The following is a 17557-nucleotide window of genomic DNA, read 5'->3' on the forward strand; positions in this document are numbered from 1 at the left end:
GAAGATTTTACATGGGGTGGCAAGAGGTGTTGGTAGGGTGACATACTGCTACTGCAGGTAAATAGCCAAAGCAGAGAGAGAAAAGGTGCAAACACTTCTACTTCCAGTCTCTCCTGCCTCTCATTCCCATTTGTCCCATTCTTTTTCATTTTCTATCAGAAGGCCAATTCAGCTACTCTGAGGTGGTTCAGGGGGCAGACTGTGGTTTTAAACCTTAAAGTGACTATAGGCTAATCAATATTTTTATAACAATGGCTCAAATGACAATGCCTATGACTCTGTATAATGTGAAAACACAGAACAAGTACAACACCAACTCAAAGCTCTAAAAACCGACTGTGCACCACCTGCTCAGCACCAAACAGCAGACAGACACAGATAGCAACTAGCTGGTGAACATAGTGGAGCATTTAGCAGCTGAAGAGCCAGATATTTCCCTCAGGAGTTAGTGCAGAGCAAAACAACTAAAAGAGAGTAATCAGGTGGACAGACATACAACGCAAAATTAATATTAATGTTGTTCTGTGACTGCTGGATGTGTAAATAAATCCTACTAACAAGTTCGCCATATCAACTTAAAAGGTGATAATGCTGGTGCTGTGTTCACAGCTTGTTTCTGCTGCCTACAAGTGGTCAAAAAATCAATTACTGCAGCAGTTTGTTAAAGCACTTAAATGGCGTTTATCCAACACTTTGGTATTAAGATTAGAGATGGTATTCAATAGCATATTATTGAATTAATCCAGTATCAGGTCCCTTATTTAATGTTATGTTTATCTATCACTTTCCTGTGATGAACTGGGACTAGCGAGCAATGTAACTTTTGGCTAACATTATGAGTATGCACACTCTGATTATTGAGCATCATTAATAATTTTCCCTGTTTGTTGCCTGTGTTAGTGCCCCCACCCCTATGTCTCCCTTCTAGATCCACCCCTGCCATACACACTCAGATCAGAGCTGAAACATTTCACCAAGCCGGACTGCAGCTGCTGGTGTCAAACAACAATATGATCTGGACATCTGATTTTTAGCTGCCATTTTAAAGTCCAATTTAGCATGTGCTCATGGAAAAGGACCTAATCACCCTGAGACATCCAATAATATATCAACTGGCATAAAAATGCCTTCTCAGCATAGTCGCTGTTCCTCATTAGAATATATTTTCTTTTCTTGTTATTTACTTTACACTTTAGAACTAGAAGATTTTCAAAAACAAAGCTCCAAATGATTGAGCATGTTCTCTTCTTTACTTACATTTGTGCTGTTGTACAACTTGTGTATTTGTATGGCTGAAATCCAGTTTGATCACACACACTGTAAAAACTCAGTAAAATCTCTTTTTCTGACATGAAGAGTTTTAACTGAAGAGTTAATTCTTACACCATGTAATAGTTCTTCTAGATTTGCACTCTGTCATCATTTAAATATTGCATTAATGAATTGTATCAACTTCTTATTAATGTTTCTGTTACTTTAATCAGTTTGTCTGGTGGAGTTCACATGAGGCGCTTTCAGACTGGAGGAACTTTTTCATAGTTCTAAGAACTGTTGCAGGAGCTACCCCTTTTTTATTGTGTCCGTAATCCTTAGAATGCCATTTTGAGGGACTTTTTTAACTCCTACGTCAGGGTAGGTACTCTCTGAGCATCAAAAGAACCTTGAGTGACATAAGTGTACGGTGATCGGTCCAGATCTAAGTGTACATTGATTGGTCGAATACATGAGCCAATACAGCACTGATGGAGCACCGGCAACTTGTGTAAACAGCAACTCTTAATGTTAGCCTTTTGCTTTAAATAATGGAACAAAACACGTCTCCTTTTCGATTCCAATATTAACATGAAACCCACGACACTCAACAAACAGCTCCAATCATGGCGTCCTCCATCTTGTTGAAGTTGTATCTCATGCAGATATGACATTCGTATGCCAACCGCCAGCTTGCGTCACTTCAATGTTCCTATTTTCGGTGCAAATCAAACAGAAAAAAGCCCTTGAAAGTATGTAGGTCTTGGGGAGTTCCCCAGTGGGTAGTTCCTCTCAGGGAGTCCCTAGAACTGTTTGGTCCGAAAGCGCCTATTGAGAGCTGAAAGCAGGCACACAGTCAACAGTAAAAACCTATACTGCTCTTGTAATAGAAAGCATGAACATTTTCTATAAAATCAATTTTGAAGGAGCTTGCAGTGAATCTTTTTCTCTTTCATACATCAAGACACTTACCGTCCTCTTCACTCACATTCCCCTGCACTATGAATGTAAGCACGCCTTGTACTGCCACATGGAACTACAGCTGTCCGTGTTCAGGATTACAGCATACAAAAATCAACTGGGTCCCTGAGCTAACAAACCTTTCTGAATGTCTCATGTATGGAAGCCCATTTACACCAAGAAAAAGGAAAGGAATGCATGAAAAATTAGGCATGATAAAAGTATAAATTCTCATGGTAAATCTTGACCTGCTTGGATAAAATTGTGACACAATTCTGAGTTTTGATTTACCATCAAAACTTGGACTTCATATCTCATAATTCTAAATTAGTATCTCATATTTTTTGAATCAATATGTCAAAAGAGAAAAAGATAAGAAATAATCTTACTATTTTTGGACAATTTTCAACTCATCTCATAATGCTGTCTTAGTAAGTCATAATTTTGACATATCAAAAACTTGTTGACTTAGTATCCCATGATTCTGACATAGCAAGTAATCATTTTGACTTTTTATCTAATGTTGGCTGTTAAAGTCAAAATTGTAGTACTTTTATTTACATCATGCATAACTTTAATCTTTTTTTTTTTTTAATTTTATTTTCTGGGTAGTAATGGGCTTCCACAAGACCAAAGTTACTACAGATGAGAACTTTTTTTGTGGGTTAAAAAAAAAAAAACCACAACCCTAAAAACATGCAAAGTCAGGGTACATTTTAAACAGATCATGTTTGAAATTTTTGAAACCAATTTTGATAAAGTCCTGGAGCTACTGTTTTCCTTGTGTATGCTATTAGATAATGTATGAATGAATACAGACTAACGTTATTTCTGTTTGAGGTTTTATTAACTTCTTTTTAATTAACTGAAATTTTAATTTTCACAAGCAATTTGGATCAAATAATTCCATTCTCATATTGAAAATGTTTATATTTTTCCCTCACTGAATGCATGCCCTCTGTCTGTCTGACCAGATTGTACCAAAGTTTTGAGCCTTAACCGGCTGCCTCACTTCTAACAACTCACCACTCTTTCTGTATGGTCCACTTCACTTTTAAATATGAATGTTTGCAGCACTTCTCTTCTAAAATAAAATTTAATCTCTCTATGCAAGCTTTTATTTCTTCTTTTCATGTCACTTTGACTGTACTTGAACAAACAGAGCAGAATAATAAATGGAAATTAATATTTGTGTTGTGTGTTTTTCTATTAGACCTTAGCACAGACCTATCTAGTGCAGGAGGGACTCAAACTATATATACTGGGAAGACGCTCAACATTGCCAAGCAATATGCAATGCATGTGATAATACATTGTCACTATGTCACAGCCCTATATTTTTTCTCCAAACATTTTCTAAAATTATTTTGGGACCTTTTGCTTCTTCAGTGTAAACAGAGCTTTGAGAGACAGATCAGGCCATGCTTTGTGTAGCCTGAGTTGAATTTAGGCAAACAGTCAACAGAGTATTACCCAATACTCATCTGTTGCTAGATTTTAAGGAGGAGCCCTATGGACAGAAATATTAGAGCTGGACAGAATAATAATAATAATAATAATAATTTTTATTTATATAGTGCCATATCACAACAGAAGTCATCTCAAGGCACTTTTCACATAGAGCAGGTCAAGACCGTACTCTTTAATTTACAGAGACCCAACAATTCCCCCATGAGCAAGCACTTGGCGACAGCGGTAAGGAAAAACTCCCCTTTAACTGAATCCGGTAGATGGTTCCATAGAAGAGGAGCCTGATAGCTGAAGGCTCTGCCTCCCATTCTACTTTTAGAGACTGTAGGGGCCACCAGTAAGCCTGCATACTGGGAGCGCAGTGTTCTAGTGGGATAATACGGTATTATGAGCTCTTCAAGATATGATGGTGCCTGACCATTAAGGGCTTTATAAGTTAGGAGAAGGATTTTAAATTCTATTCTAGATTTTACAGGAAGCCAATGTAGTGAAGCTAAAATGGGAGAAATGTGGTCTCTTTTTCTAGTTTTAGTCAATACACGTGCAGCTGCATTCTGGACCAGCTGGAGAGTCTTTAGAGACTTGTTAGGGCAGCCTGATAATAAGGAATTGCAATAATCCAGCCTAGAAGTAACAAATGCGTGAACTAGTTTTTCTGCATCTTTTAGGGACAGGATGTGCCTGATTTTTGTGATATTACGTAAGTGAAAAAAGGCAGTCCTTGAAATTTGATTTATGTGGGAGTTAAAGGACATATCCTGATCAAAGATAACTCCCAGATTCCTTACGGTGGTGCTGGAGGCCAGGGTAATGCCATCCAGTGTAGCTATATCATTAGATAATGTGTTTCTAAGGTGTTTAGGGCCAAACACAATAACTTCAGTTTTATCTGAATTTAGTAGTAGAAAATTGCAGGTCATCCAGGTCTTTATGTCGTTAAGGCATGTTTGGAGTTTGTTTAACTGATTGGGTTCATCTGGCTTCACTGATAAATATAATTGGCTGTCATCTGCGTAACAATGAAAATTTATGGAGTGTTTCCTAATAATATTACCTAAAGGAAGCATATATAAGGTGAATAGAATTGGTCCAAGTACAGAACCTTGTGGAACTCCGTGTCTAACTTTTGCCTTCACAGAGGATTCATCATTAACATGTACAAACTGAAATCGGTCTGATAAATAGGATTTAAACCAGCTTAATGCAGTTCCTTTAATGCCAATTAAATGTTCCAGTCTCTGCAAAGGGATTTGATGGTCAATTGTGTCGAATGCAGCACTAAGATCTAACAGGACAAGTATAGAGACAAATCCTTTGTCCAATGCGGTTAGGAGGTAATTTGTGACTTTCACCAGTGCTGTCTCTGTGCTATGATGCGCTCTAAATCCTGACTGAAAATCCTCAAATAAACTATTGTTATGTAGAAAGTCACATAACTGATTAGAGACTGCTTTCTCAAGGATCTTAGATAGAAATGGAAGGTTAGATATAGGTCTATAATTGGCTAAAACACCTGAATCAAGAGTAGGCTTCTTAAGAAGAGGTTTAATTACAGCTACTTTAAAGGACTGTGGTACATAGCCTGTTACTAAAGACAAATTGATCATATCTAGTAAAGAAGTGCTCACTAAGGGTAAGGCTTCCTTAAGCAGCCTAGTTGGGATGGGATCTAAGAGACAGGTTGATGGTTTAGCTGAACAAATCATTGAAGTTAGTTCAGACAAGTCTACTGGAGAAAAACAGTCCAAATATATGTCAGGATTTACTGCTGTTACTAAGGTGCCTGTGTTTGGGGAGAGAACGGTGCCTGTTGAGGGCAGGAGGTGGTTAATTTTGTCTCTAATAGTTAGAATTTTATCATTAAAGAAGCTCATAAAGTCATTACTACTGAGAGCTATAGGAATACATGGATCAGTAGAGTTATGACTCTTTGTCAGCCTGGCCAAAGTGCTGAAAAGGAACCTAGGGCTGTTTTTATTCTCTTCTATTAATGCTTAATCTTCTGGCATTACAGAGGGCCTTCCTATATGTTTTAAGACTATCTTGCCAGACTAAGCGAGATTCTTCTACTTTGGTGGAACGCCAAATCCTTTCCAATTTTCGCGATGTTTGCTTTAATTTGAGGATCTGGTTACGATAAAGGTAAGTTAAGCTTAAAGTTGTCTCAAGTCAAAGTACGCATTTAAACTGTAGTTGCTTTATGAATGTTTAATGTTCCATATCACAGTTTTTCCTCTTTTTCTCATAGATTTCACTTTGATCATTGCATCGTTTGCGACAGTGGCTGTTGCTTGTGCTGTAGTCATCACTCTCGTCACTGTCCTGCTCATACGTAAAAATAAGAACAGGTAATTTCAACTTTCAACTCAATATCTGTCTTGTTGTGATACCAGTGTCTCACAGTTAATATGGTAATAATTTATTGACATTTATACCATGGTCTGGGTGAATACTCGATTCTGATTGGCTGCAGGGTGTCCATTAATTCCTGATAATGAACAACTACAAAATAGTTCCAGTGAAACTGTCTGTTCACCGTTCTAAGTTAATGCGCTGACTAAAAGGAGTAACCATAGCAACAGGGACCAGTAAAAGCCTCTGTTTACAATTAATCGCAACACATCAACAAGCTAAAAATTACAACAAGTGACTTCAACATTTCTTTTAACCTATTTGGAGAATATGACAACTTTGATGACTGTGATACAGCTGAAGAAAGAGAAACTGAAAAGAAACGTGAGAAACGGCACAAGGAGTTAACAGCGGGAGAATTATTTAACAAGGCATACTGGCACCTCAACATTAGAAATAAAGTAAATGAAAAAGAATCTGAATATCTAGAAATATCTTCCGTTGCCAAATTGTATCTAAGGTTCTTTCTGTTTACTGGAGTAGTGAACCATGTTTGCATTGCATAAGAACCTCATGGGATAATGATTGTTCCAGATATTAGTCAAACCCTCAGGTGTTACCAGAGAAACTGAGTTATGGCTTGTGAAAAACTTTAGATTTTGATCGCAAAATGCATAAGAATATAAATTAATGGTCTTAATTTTTTTCCTTTGGCAAGTGACCGTGGTATAAGCGGGATAATGTCTTTCGAGGTGTCCATAATCAGGATCCTGTTATACCATAGTCTGGGTGAATACTCTTTTCTGATTGGCCGGCAGGTGTGTGTTAAAACCGTTTATTGGTGAATGCTTTTATTTTATATTGTTGGCAAATGACCATAAGCAGGATAATGAACTTGTAGGTGTGCGTTTAACGGTTTTAAGGCACGACGTGGAGGTGAAGAACCACCTGATCCAAAGCGGAGGCGTGAAGTGCCTTAAAAACTTTTGACGCACACCTGCAAGTTGATTATCAAATCAAATGGAAATAAAGTAAAGTACAAGTACCTCAAAACTTTGCTTGAGTTAATATACCACTGTAAATAATATATAAATGTTCTTAAATCCTTCAGTCTGTCACACAGGGATGCTGAGAGCAAGACGCCACAAAAACCAATCAAAGACCCTGATGAGTAAGACAATTTCATAATTATTCACTTGTACATATTTATTTTTAATTGCTTTTTCAGAAAATGATTTAATCTGTCTTCTCTCTATTTTGTCATTTAAGTTCCTTTCTGTCTCTATATCTCTCTAACTAATGTGTTATTTATACATGAAGCTGATTCTGATGCACTTTACTCTTCATGGTCCATTGTGTACTCACAGTCAGCCTGTTTATCCACATAACTGTTAACTGTCAGAGTCATTCAGTGATAGAAATATGTATGACGTATTGTAATAATGTGAATGGACATTGGGTCATGTCTTATTTTTATCTGAAGGTGCAAAACATCTTTAATGAAGGAGGAGAACGAGCAGATCAGGAGACGAACGCCTCAGTGGAAAAGTCCAAAAGGGGAGAAACCAGAACCATCATCACAACACAAAGCAAGACGTCTATTTACCAAATTAATCAAAGACAATTATGAGTAAGATAATTTCATAATTATTCACTTGTACATATTTATTATTAATTGCTTTTTCAGAAATGATTTAATCTGTCTTCTCTCTGTTTTGGTATTTAAGTTCCTTTCTGTCTCTATATCTCTCTAACTAATGTGTTATTTATACATGAAGCTGATTCTGGTGCACTTTAGTCTTCATGGTCCATTGTGTACTCATAGTCAGCCTGTTTATCCACATAACTGTTAACTGTCAGAGTCATTCAGTGATAGAAATATGTATGATGTATTGTTATAATGTGAGTTGGCTCATGTCTTGTTTTTATCTGAAGGTGCAAAACACCTTTAATGAATCTGGTGAACCAGCAGACCAGGAGACGAACACCTCAGGAGAAAAATCCACAAGGGGAGAAACCAGAACCACCATCACAACACAAAGCAAGACGTCTATTTACCAAACCAATCAAAGACAATTATGAGTAAGATAATTTCATAATTATTCACTTGTACATATTTATTATTAATTGCTTTTTCAGAAAATGATTTAATCTGTCTTCTCTCTATTTTGACATTTAAGTTCCTTTCTGTCTCTATATCTTATTTATACACGAAGCTGATTCTGATGCACTTTACTCTTCATGGTCCATTGTGTACTCATAGTCAGCCTGTTTATCCACATAACTGTTAACTGTCCGAGTAATTCAGTGATATAAATATGTATGATGTATTGTAATAATGTGAATGGAAATTGACTCATGTCTTGTTTTTAATCTGAAGGTGCAAAACACCTTTAATGGAGAAGGAGAACCAGGAGATCAGGAAACGGACATCTCAGAAGAAAAATCAAAAAGGGGAGAAACCAGAACCATCATCTCAACGCATAGCAAGAAGTCTATTTAATGACAAATAACCTACAAGACTGTAGTTTCAATACGAAGTCAGTCAAACTTGAACAAAGCTGCATCAAAGCATGTGTTGGTAAAATGTTCAGACATTGTAACAGAATCAAAAAGTGTCCTGAACAAGATGAATCTCTCATCTTGTATCTCCAGATCAAAAAGATTAATGTACACAGAGATTTTGATGTTTTTGTACTAATTTTTTTACCATTTCTTTTTTTATAACATTTTAAACTTTTTAAGATGAAACAAATCACTGAATGTTACCTTTGACTCAGAGAGGAACTACTTTAATGTCTCTGACATGTTGAATACAACCAGTTTCTCTTCTTTCTTGCTGTTTGTTGGGACTTAAAACTTTACCAAGTATTTTGCAACATCTATAATATAATTCTGATATATTGTTTTACACCACTTTATTCGCTCATCAATTTTTTAAAGTAAAATGGTTATAACTTTTGGTTTTGTCCCTTGCACCGTTTACTGCTTCCTTTCTTTTTAGATTATTTTTTGTATAAAATGAATTATGTTAAAAATTAAATCACACTGAATGTAAACAATGAATGTGTAATATTCCTGTAAAAATGCAGTTTTTCTATAAAACAATCTTTTCTACTTTGTATTTGTCTTTTGTTGTAAATATTTCTGAACATGAATACTTTCTCATAATGTCAGGTGTCTCATTACAGCTACATTTTTCATCAAGCAGTGTCTTTGTCTCTTCCTCTTAACTTGGTGTTAGATGTGTTTGTGTGTCACAACTACTGTCTCAGTCCTGCTCATTTAGTCCTTTCTGTCTCTGTCTCAGCCTCCAGCCTCCTTCTTACTTCTCCAGACCTCTTGCATTGACATTGAACCTTCCATTCTCTGCCATTCATCACCTGACCACCAGGTAGCCTCAGACTTCTCCACTGGTCTGCTCACCTGTTGTCTGTTAACTTGAACTTTGAACTGTTAAAGTGCCTTTACCTGATGTGATGTTGTTGTTCCTCCTGACTGGCTTCTGTTAAGCAGATTGTTTCTTTTCTTCAGGGGACACTTTCAACGTAACACACTGTTTATATTGTATTTTTAGAACAAAGCAAGTTTTCATAAAATAAGCAGTTTATTCGACAAACTTTGCCACTTGCTGCAAGGATGACTCACAATGCCGTAAATAAAACTGGTTTGGTTTTGGGAGTCTTTCCAAAAGGTAAGAGAGAGATGTTACAGTAGTCTGTACTTTCACAGAAGTCAATTTTTCTGCTGAAATTGAAAGCATCGTGGAGGATTCCTGTGTATTTTTAACTCTAACCCAAAGTGGAAGTTTTGGGAAGAAATATTGAATCCTGCTGATTTACTCTTGTTTTCTACATTTGAAGTGCAACAGATGAATGCTTTTTGCTGGTGACAATTTTCATATACAGCAATCTAAGACAAAAAAAAGCACCATTGGTATTTATTAGAAATGTGACTAAGATAAACAGGTTAAGGCCCTCTCAGAAACAGTTTTCTCTATGTTGTCAACATTTGTGCTGACCACAACCAACCAGCTACACATTTATGATCCTCACCAGTTAGACATGAAAACAACTTAGTTATGAAACACCCTTTTCCTCATTTCAGTCTGTCTAATGAAGTTTGGTGCTTTGCCTGCAGCTTGTCCAAGTGAAGTCTGAGTGAAGTTTCTCATGGCATTATAAAAAATTTGAGCAGTTCAAGTTTAATGTGGTTTCCTTTCACCAAAAAAATTACAAAGGCTATCTTGGATTTGGATCTCTGCCATTGCTAGGTTTTTTATGACAAAAAATAAAAACAAAATAAGCAGCAGTAAATAGTTTAAAAGAAGAAAACCAGAATCTATTTACATTTTGTAAGAATATGGATGGGTGCAACAATAAATTGGTGTAAAACAATAAGAAATTACAAAATACTTGGTAGGGTTTAAAGTCACACAGAATTGCCATCATAGTCTGCTGTGTTTGTATCACAGTTGTTAGACCTACATGGATAAAAAAGAAAATAAATAAATCTAATGCCGAACCAAGAGGAAGCAACAAAGTCACTGCTTGATGAAAAATGTAGCTAATTAGGCACATGATACTATGAGAAAGTATTCATGTTCAGAAATATTTGAGAAACAAGAAAGTAACAAGAGAACAAGAAAAATAGAATAAATGTTAATAGTTTTATAGAAAAGTTGCATCTTTACAGGAATAATACACATTCATTATTTACATTCAGTGTGATTTCATTTTTTTTTTAGCAAAATTCATTTGTTCATTCTTTTATAATGCCTGCACATTTTACCAACACATGCTTTGTGTTTGTGTTTGTGTTTTTAGTGTTAATGTTGGATTAGTAGGCATTCTCTACAAGTGTATAGAAGGAAAAAAGGAACATCAGGACGATCAAATATCACTTTCAAACAACATGATCAGGCTTTAATTAGTGTAACTGTGTGCATAAAAGCTCAGCAGCGCCCTCTGCAGTTTCCAAAGAGAAGTGAAAAACAATAACATACCACCTTTCTATACACTTGTAGAGAATCCAACATTAACATTGCTGTTAGTTTGTCATTCAATAAATAAATGAAACCTGAGATAAATATTTGTGTCTTGTCGTTCTTTCTAATAGTTTTACGACACTAGTTTAATCTGATATTCTCTCAAATGTTATATTTCCAGTTTCAGTAGCTACTACTGATCATACAACATAATCCTCTTGTTACTGTTTTAATCTGTAATTTGACCTTTTCTGACCTCACAACCATGAAAAGGGGGTCAAGTTCAAGTTCAACATTTAGGGATTTATATGAAGAATAATGAAGCTCCTTCCCTTCCTCCAGGTAAAACAGTGCTTCTTTATGGACGCAACAGTTGATCAGTTATTCTCAGACAAGTACCAAAGTCTCTACTAAAACATTTTACTTGATTTATCACAGTGTCAAACTAACTGTGTTTCTGACTGGCCTAGTGGTTACAGAAAAGGGTTCCAGATCACAAGGTTGTTGGTTCAATTCCTGACTCTGCCAGATATGCATCAATGTGGCAGATAACACACAAGTGATGCTCTTTCACCTGTAACAACTGAACATAAAGTGTGCAGGAGGTGAAGCTAAGGTGTGGCTGAGATAAACCTCCATGTGGATGACCTGAAATATGTCTCAGTAAGATGAGTAACAGGTGATAAATACCTGAGCACAGAATTGTTTGTTCAATCCCTGCTAGGGATAAATATGTTTGTGGTTGCTTTGTCTTTAATGTGTGCTTACAGAGCACTGATATTGGCTTCAAACAAACACAGAGTACATATGTATAAGACTGCATATAAAGTAAAAAAGTACATAATATAAGTGTTAGAGTATATATATAAGTATCACAGCAATCTACAACATTGGCTTTAAAATCAGACACACTGCTGGAGATTAAAAACCTTAAATGAACACTATCGGATTCCATCTCATCTTGTGGCTCACTGTGTTAAACAGTCTCTTGAAGTTTTGAGGTTATGGGTTCAACTCTGACCCTGTTCATCAACGTTTTTAAGTCTACTGCTACAGATTAATAAGCTCATGTGAAAAGCACTTGCTGAAAGCCATTTAATCATGTGGCTCACTGTGTTGAATGTCAACATGGAAGCTTTGAGGTTGTTGGTTCAATCCTGACTTTCACTGACTTTTTTAAAGTCAGCCTCACTGCAGTAGATTGAAAACCTCTGATGAAGACTGTTACATAAGATCTGGTCTTGTGGCTCACTGTGTTGAACAGCTATGTTGTTGTTTTGAGGTTGTGGGTTCGATCCCGACTCTGTCAGTGACTTTTGAACATCACCACTCAGAGGAGAGGTTTAAAAGCGCTCAGAGTAGAGGTCTGAGTGCAAAGGGGACCTGGTGGAGTGACGGCTTCGTCAACACAGATCTCAGATACGTCTGCGGACGTGAGGTGGCTGGTTCGATCCCTCTCCTTCACCAGTAACTGGAGCAAAAAAACTGTGTCCCATGTAGGTGGGTAAGGGGGGGGGCCTTGTCCTCCCCCGATGTTCCGCAGGTCTGTATGCAGGGGGTTATGAAACATGAAGTCCCGTCCAGCTGAAGTTTTACTGATGAATGAAGTTGCGAACAAGTTTTTAATAAATGTTGGAAGTCTCTTGCTCATCGCATGTTTGTTGCTTATTATGTTCTGTCATTATTAATACACAAAGCCACCGCCTGCCTATCAGGGTAAAATGCAAAATTCTCAAATGACACTCGGTGTCTACATACTGTTGTAGACTGCCGTGATACTTATATATGTACTCTTATACTTTATATGCACTCTTATACTTAGATATACGTACTCTGTATTTGGTTGGAGCCAATATCAATACTTTGTAGACCAACATTACAGGCAGAGCAACCAAGAAGATCTTTATCCCTGAGCAGGGATTGAACCAACAACCATGTGCTCAGGTGTACATTACCTGTCACTCATCCCACTGAGCTATCCTTGTGGTTAGACACATAGGTGTTTATCTCTTACACAGTTTGTCCTTGCACCCCTCATGATACACTTAAGGTTTCATGAAAATAACTTATTTGTACATGGAGGGAATACAGCTTGTGTGAGGTCACACCTGCCTTCTGCAGGTTCCTCTGGCTGAGTTGGGGATTGAACCAGCAACCTTGTGAATGCCAGCCCTCTTCCGTAACCACTCAGCCAGTCAAGGTACCCTCCCATCAACCGAAAATCCTAAATCAATTAATGTCATATGCATCATGCCAAAGAAAGTATAATTAAGACACTCTGTTCTTGTAAAGCACAAGTGGTGATCCATTTTAATACACTTGCTTTTAAATGGTTCCTTGTTATTGCTCTTATTGCTCTCCAATATGGTTTCTCAATTTTGCTGAACGGTTAATACCTTGTGGTCATCAGCCCTTTTCTGTAACCACTCGGCTAGCAGAACCACTGACCCACCCAAGGAAAATGTGCATTGATGTTACTTTTGTGACCCTGGCAGAGTTAACAATATAATCCTTGGAACAGGGTGATTTTGACACTGTGAGACTATCAGTGTGTCACTAAATCAATTAAAATGTTTTGGTGGAGAACACAAACAGTTGCACCTGTAGAGTCCATAAACGAGCAGGAGACAGGGGTGCGGCCTCAATGAAACAAGCAACCTCTCAGCCTGGCTGCCCGGTGTTACGGACAAACTGGTCCCGGTGGTTCAGCCAGTGGTCTGCACTGAAGCAGTTTTACGTGGAGTGGGGTGTTTCCCAACCTTGTGGTGACTTTCTGACTTTGTTGAGGTTGTGGGTTCAACTCAAAGCCAATCAGCAATGCAAAGCTTTAGCTCACTGTGTTTGACAGCATCACTGAAGTTTTAAAGTTGTGGGTTCAATCCCGACTTGAACAATGAATTTTTAAAGTTAGCAGCTGTATGTAAGATGTAAAACCCTTGGTAAAGGTTTAACCCTTAGTAAAGGTTTAACCCTTGGTAAAGGTTTGACCCTTGTGGCTCATTTCGTTAAAATATGCTACCCATAGGGTTTAAGGTTCAAGCCAGAGCTGTTTGGATCTTCAATCTTCAGGAGTGTGTCTGATTTGAAAAAATGCAATGAGAGTGTTGGGATTGAACCCACAACCCTTAAACTTCAACAAAGATGTCTGACAGAGTGAGCTTCACAACCAGAGAATGTTTTAGAGTTTTCATTGGGACTGTTCAACCTTCAGAAATGTGGCTGACTTGGAAAAAGCTCAACGAGAGACTGAGGATTGAACGAATGTTTGTCAGAGCGTTTCTGTCTTTAATCAAGATATTGGTTTTAAAAAGTTACCAAATGGAAACAAGTAGATGATGTTAATTGTTTTTATTCTTCAGTGGTTTATCCTGTGTCTGACTGATTGAAGATTGAATCCACAACTTCAAAGCCTTTAAACAGCTACCAAACAGACTGAGCTACTGGACCAAGACAGCCATGAGTCAAGATTTTGGCTTTAAAAAATCTCCAAGCAGCTCTGGCTTGAATCTTAAAACGTTTGAGTAGCAATTTAACACAGTGAGCCTCAAGGGTCAAACCTTTACCAAGGGTTTTCAATCTTACATACAGCTGCTAACTTTAAGAAGTCATCGCTAAAGTCGGGATTGAACCCACAAGTTTAAAAGTTCAGTGTTGCAGTCAAACACAGTGAGCTAAAGTTTTGCACTGCTAATTGGCTCTGGGTTGAACCCACAACTTCAACAAAGTCAAAAAGTCAGCACAAGGGTGGGAAACACCCCACTCCATGTAAAACTGCTTCAGTACCAACCACTGGCTGAACCACCGGGACCAGTTTGTCCGTAACACCGGGCAGCCAGGCTGTGAAGTGGCTTGCTTTAGTGAGGCCACACTGCTGTCTCTTGCTTGAACCCACAACCTTAAAACTTTTAACAACTTTAAAACTTCAGTGTTTCTGTTCAACACAGTGAGCTACGGATTCACACTGACACAATGTTTTCATGTGATGTTTTCAGTCCTCAGTGGTGTAGCTGGATTGAACCCACAGCTTCAACAAAGTTAAAATGTTACCAAACAGTTCGAGCAACTGGATCAGATGCCCAAAAAGGTGTTTTTGTGAGAGCATTTAAATCTTTTGCATGACAATGAAAAAGTAAAATAAATCTCCAACTCTTTGTTAAACCCACAGTTTAAAAGCACACAGTCTGTTGTCTTCTGACTGGTTGCTTATTCTGTGAGTCTCCACAGCTGAATAATAAAGAGAATAAAGAGTACAGACAGCCAAATCCATTAATTAATATAGATATACTGGTAATAATTTTGAGTTAGATCTTATTTTATCCTTTGAGTAATTATTCCAATGTATTATGTGCAAGAATGTCAGTGCTTACAGAACAAATTTATATAAAAAATCCAGCATTGTATGGTTTGTAGCCCACAATAAACTGTGTATCAGACTCCAATTTAAAAGGTTATGTGCACAGTGACACCTGGGGCCTGTCTGGTGGTGCTGGGGGAGGGACAGGTGGTGTACAGCAGACAGCAGTGTAGCCTCATTAAGCAAGCTACCTCACAGCCTGGCTGCCCGGTGTTACGGACAAACTGGTCCTGGTGGTTCAGCCAGTGGTCTGCACTGAAGCAGTTGAACGTGGAGTGGGGTGTTTCCCACCCTTGTGGTAACTTTCTGACTTTGTTGAAGTTGTGGGTTCAACCCTGAGCCAATCAGCAGTGCAAAGCTTTAGCTCACTGTGTTTGACAGCAACATTGAACTTTTAAACTTGTGGGTTCAATCCCAACTTGAGCAATAAATTTTAAAAGTTAGCAGCTGTATGTAAGATTGAAAACCCTTGGTAAAGGTTTGACTCTTGTGGCTCACTTCATTAAAATATGCACATCAAAGGTTTTAAGGTGTCACCAGTCTGATGACCAGCAACACAAGCAGCACTGTTTTACCTGGGAGAAGGGAAGGAGCTTCATTATACTTCATATAAATCCCTAAATGTTGAACTTGAACTTGACCCCCTTTTCATGGTTGTGGGGTCAGAAAAGGTCAAATTACAGATTAAGACAGGAACAAGATGCATCAGGACAATCAAAAATCACTTTCAAACAACATGATCAGTCTTTAATTACTGCAACTGTGTTTATAAAAGCCCCGCAGCGCCCTCTGCAGTTTGCAAAGAGAAGTGAAAAAGCTTACAGCACCTGGTATTCCCAGGCGGTCTCCCATCCAAGTACTAACCAGGCCCAACCCTGCTTAGCTTCCGAGATCAGACAAGATCAGGCGTGTTCAGGGTGGTATGGCCGTAAGCTGTCCAAGGTACCACGCATGGGCCTTTTAGGGATGTCGCTCGTCAGACGCGCCTTCAACGCCCAGGCGGCAGCTGCGGGGAGAGCGTTCCGATCCATTCCTCCGTCGGAGAAATACCAGAGAGTGGGACTCCCGCGCACAGTTCTGCACAGACACGGAGGAAAACAAGAGAGAGGATCCCTACGTTAAACACGGCGGGCGGGCGCTTGTGGAGAAAAGTGAAAAAGCTTACAGCACCTGGTATTCCCAGGCGGTCTCCCATCCAAGTACTAACCAGACCCGACCCTGCTTAGCTTCCGAGATCAGACGAGATCGGGCGTGTTCAGGGTGGTATGGCTGTAAGCTGTCCAAGGTACCACGCATGGGCCTTTTAAGCTGTCCAAGGTACCACGCATGGGCCTTTTAAGCTGTCCAAGGTACCACGCATGGGCCTTTTAGGGATGTCGCTCGTCAGACGCGCCTTCAACGCCCAGGTGGCAGCTGCGGGGAGAGCGTTCCGATCCATTCCTCCGTCGGAGAAATACCAGAGTGGGACTCCCGCGCACAGTTCTGCACAGACACGGAGGAAAACATCAGAGAGGATCCCTACGTTAAACACGGCGGGCGGGCGCTTGTGGAGAAAAGTGAAAAAGCTTACAGCACCTGGTATTCCCAGGCGGTCTCCCATCCAAGTACTAAACAGGCCTGACCCTGCTTAGCTTCCGAGATCAGGCGTGTTCAGGGTGGTATGGCCGTAAGCTGTCCAAGGTACCACGCATGGGCCTTTTAAGCTGTCCAAGGTACCACGCATGGGCCTTTTAGGGATGTCGCTCGTCAGACGCGCCTTCAACGCCCAGGCGGCAGCTGCGGGGAGAGCCTTCCGATCCATTCCTCCGTCGGAGAAATACCAGAGAGTGGGACTCCCGCGCACAGTTCTGCACAGACACGGAGGAAAACAAGAGAGAGGATCCCTACGTTAAACACGGCGGGCGGGCGCTTGTGGAGAAAAGTGAAAAAGCTTACAGCACCTGGTATTCCCAGGCGGTCTCCCATCCAAGTACTAACCAGGCCCAACCCTGCTTAGCTTCCGAGATCAGACGAGATCAGGCGTGGTCAGGGTGGTATGGCCGTAAGCTGTCCAAGGTACCACGCATGGGCCTTTTAAGCTGTCCAAGGTACCACGCATGGGCCTTTTAGGGATGTCGCTCGTCAGACGCGCCTTCAACGCTCAGGCGGCAGCTGCGGGGAGAGCGTTCCGATCCATTCCTCCG

The 17557-nt window shown here is 39.2% G+C and overlaps 3 non-coding genes and 1 pseudogene across 3 annotated transcripts; all 4 read right to left on the bottom strand.

Annotated features, from left to right (window-relative positions):
- Positions 1-16189: 16189 nt before the first annotated feature.
- LOC121892719 lies at positions 16190-16308 on the bottom strand. Its single transcript, XR_006094687.1, has one exon. It is a non-coding gene; the product is annotated as a 5S ribosomal RNA (ribosomal RNA).
- Positions 16309-16532: 224 nt separating this feature from the next.
- On the bottom strand, positions 16533-16651 carry LOC121892519. The gene has a single exon (XR_006094492.1). It is a non-coding gene; the product is annotated as a 5S ribosomal RNA (ribosomal RNA).
- Positions 16652-16937: 286 nt separating this feature from the next.
- On the bottom strand, positions 16938-17046 carry LOC121892932 (annotated as a pseudogene).
- Positions 17047-17302: 256 nt separating this feature from the next.
- Positions 17303-17421, bottom strand: LOC121892499. Its single transcript, XR_006094474.1, has one exon. It is a non-coding gene; the product is annotated as a 5S ribosomal RNA (ribosomal RNA).
- Positions 17422-17557: the final 136 nt, after the last annotated feature.

Source organism: Thunnus maccoyii, chromosome 24 (genome assembly GCF_910596095.1).
Source record: "Thunnus maccoyii chromosome 24, fThuMac1.1, whole genome shotgun sequence".
Classification (NCBI taxonomy): Eukaryota; Metazoa; Chordata; class Actinopteri; order Scombriformes; family Scombridae; genus Thunnus; species Thunnus maccoyii.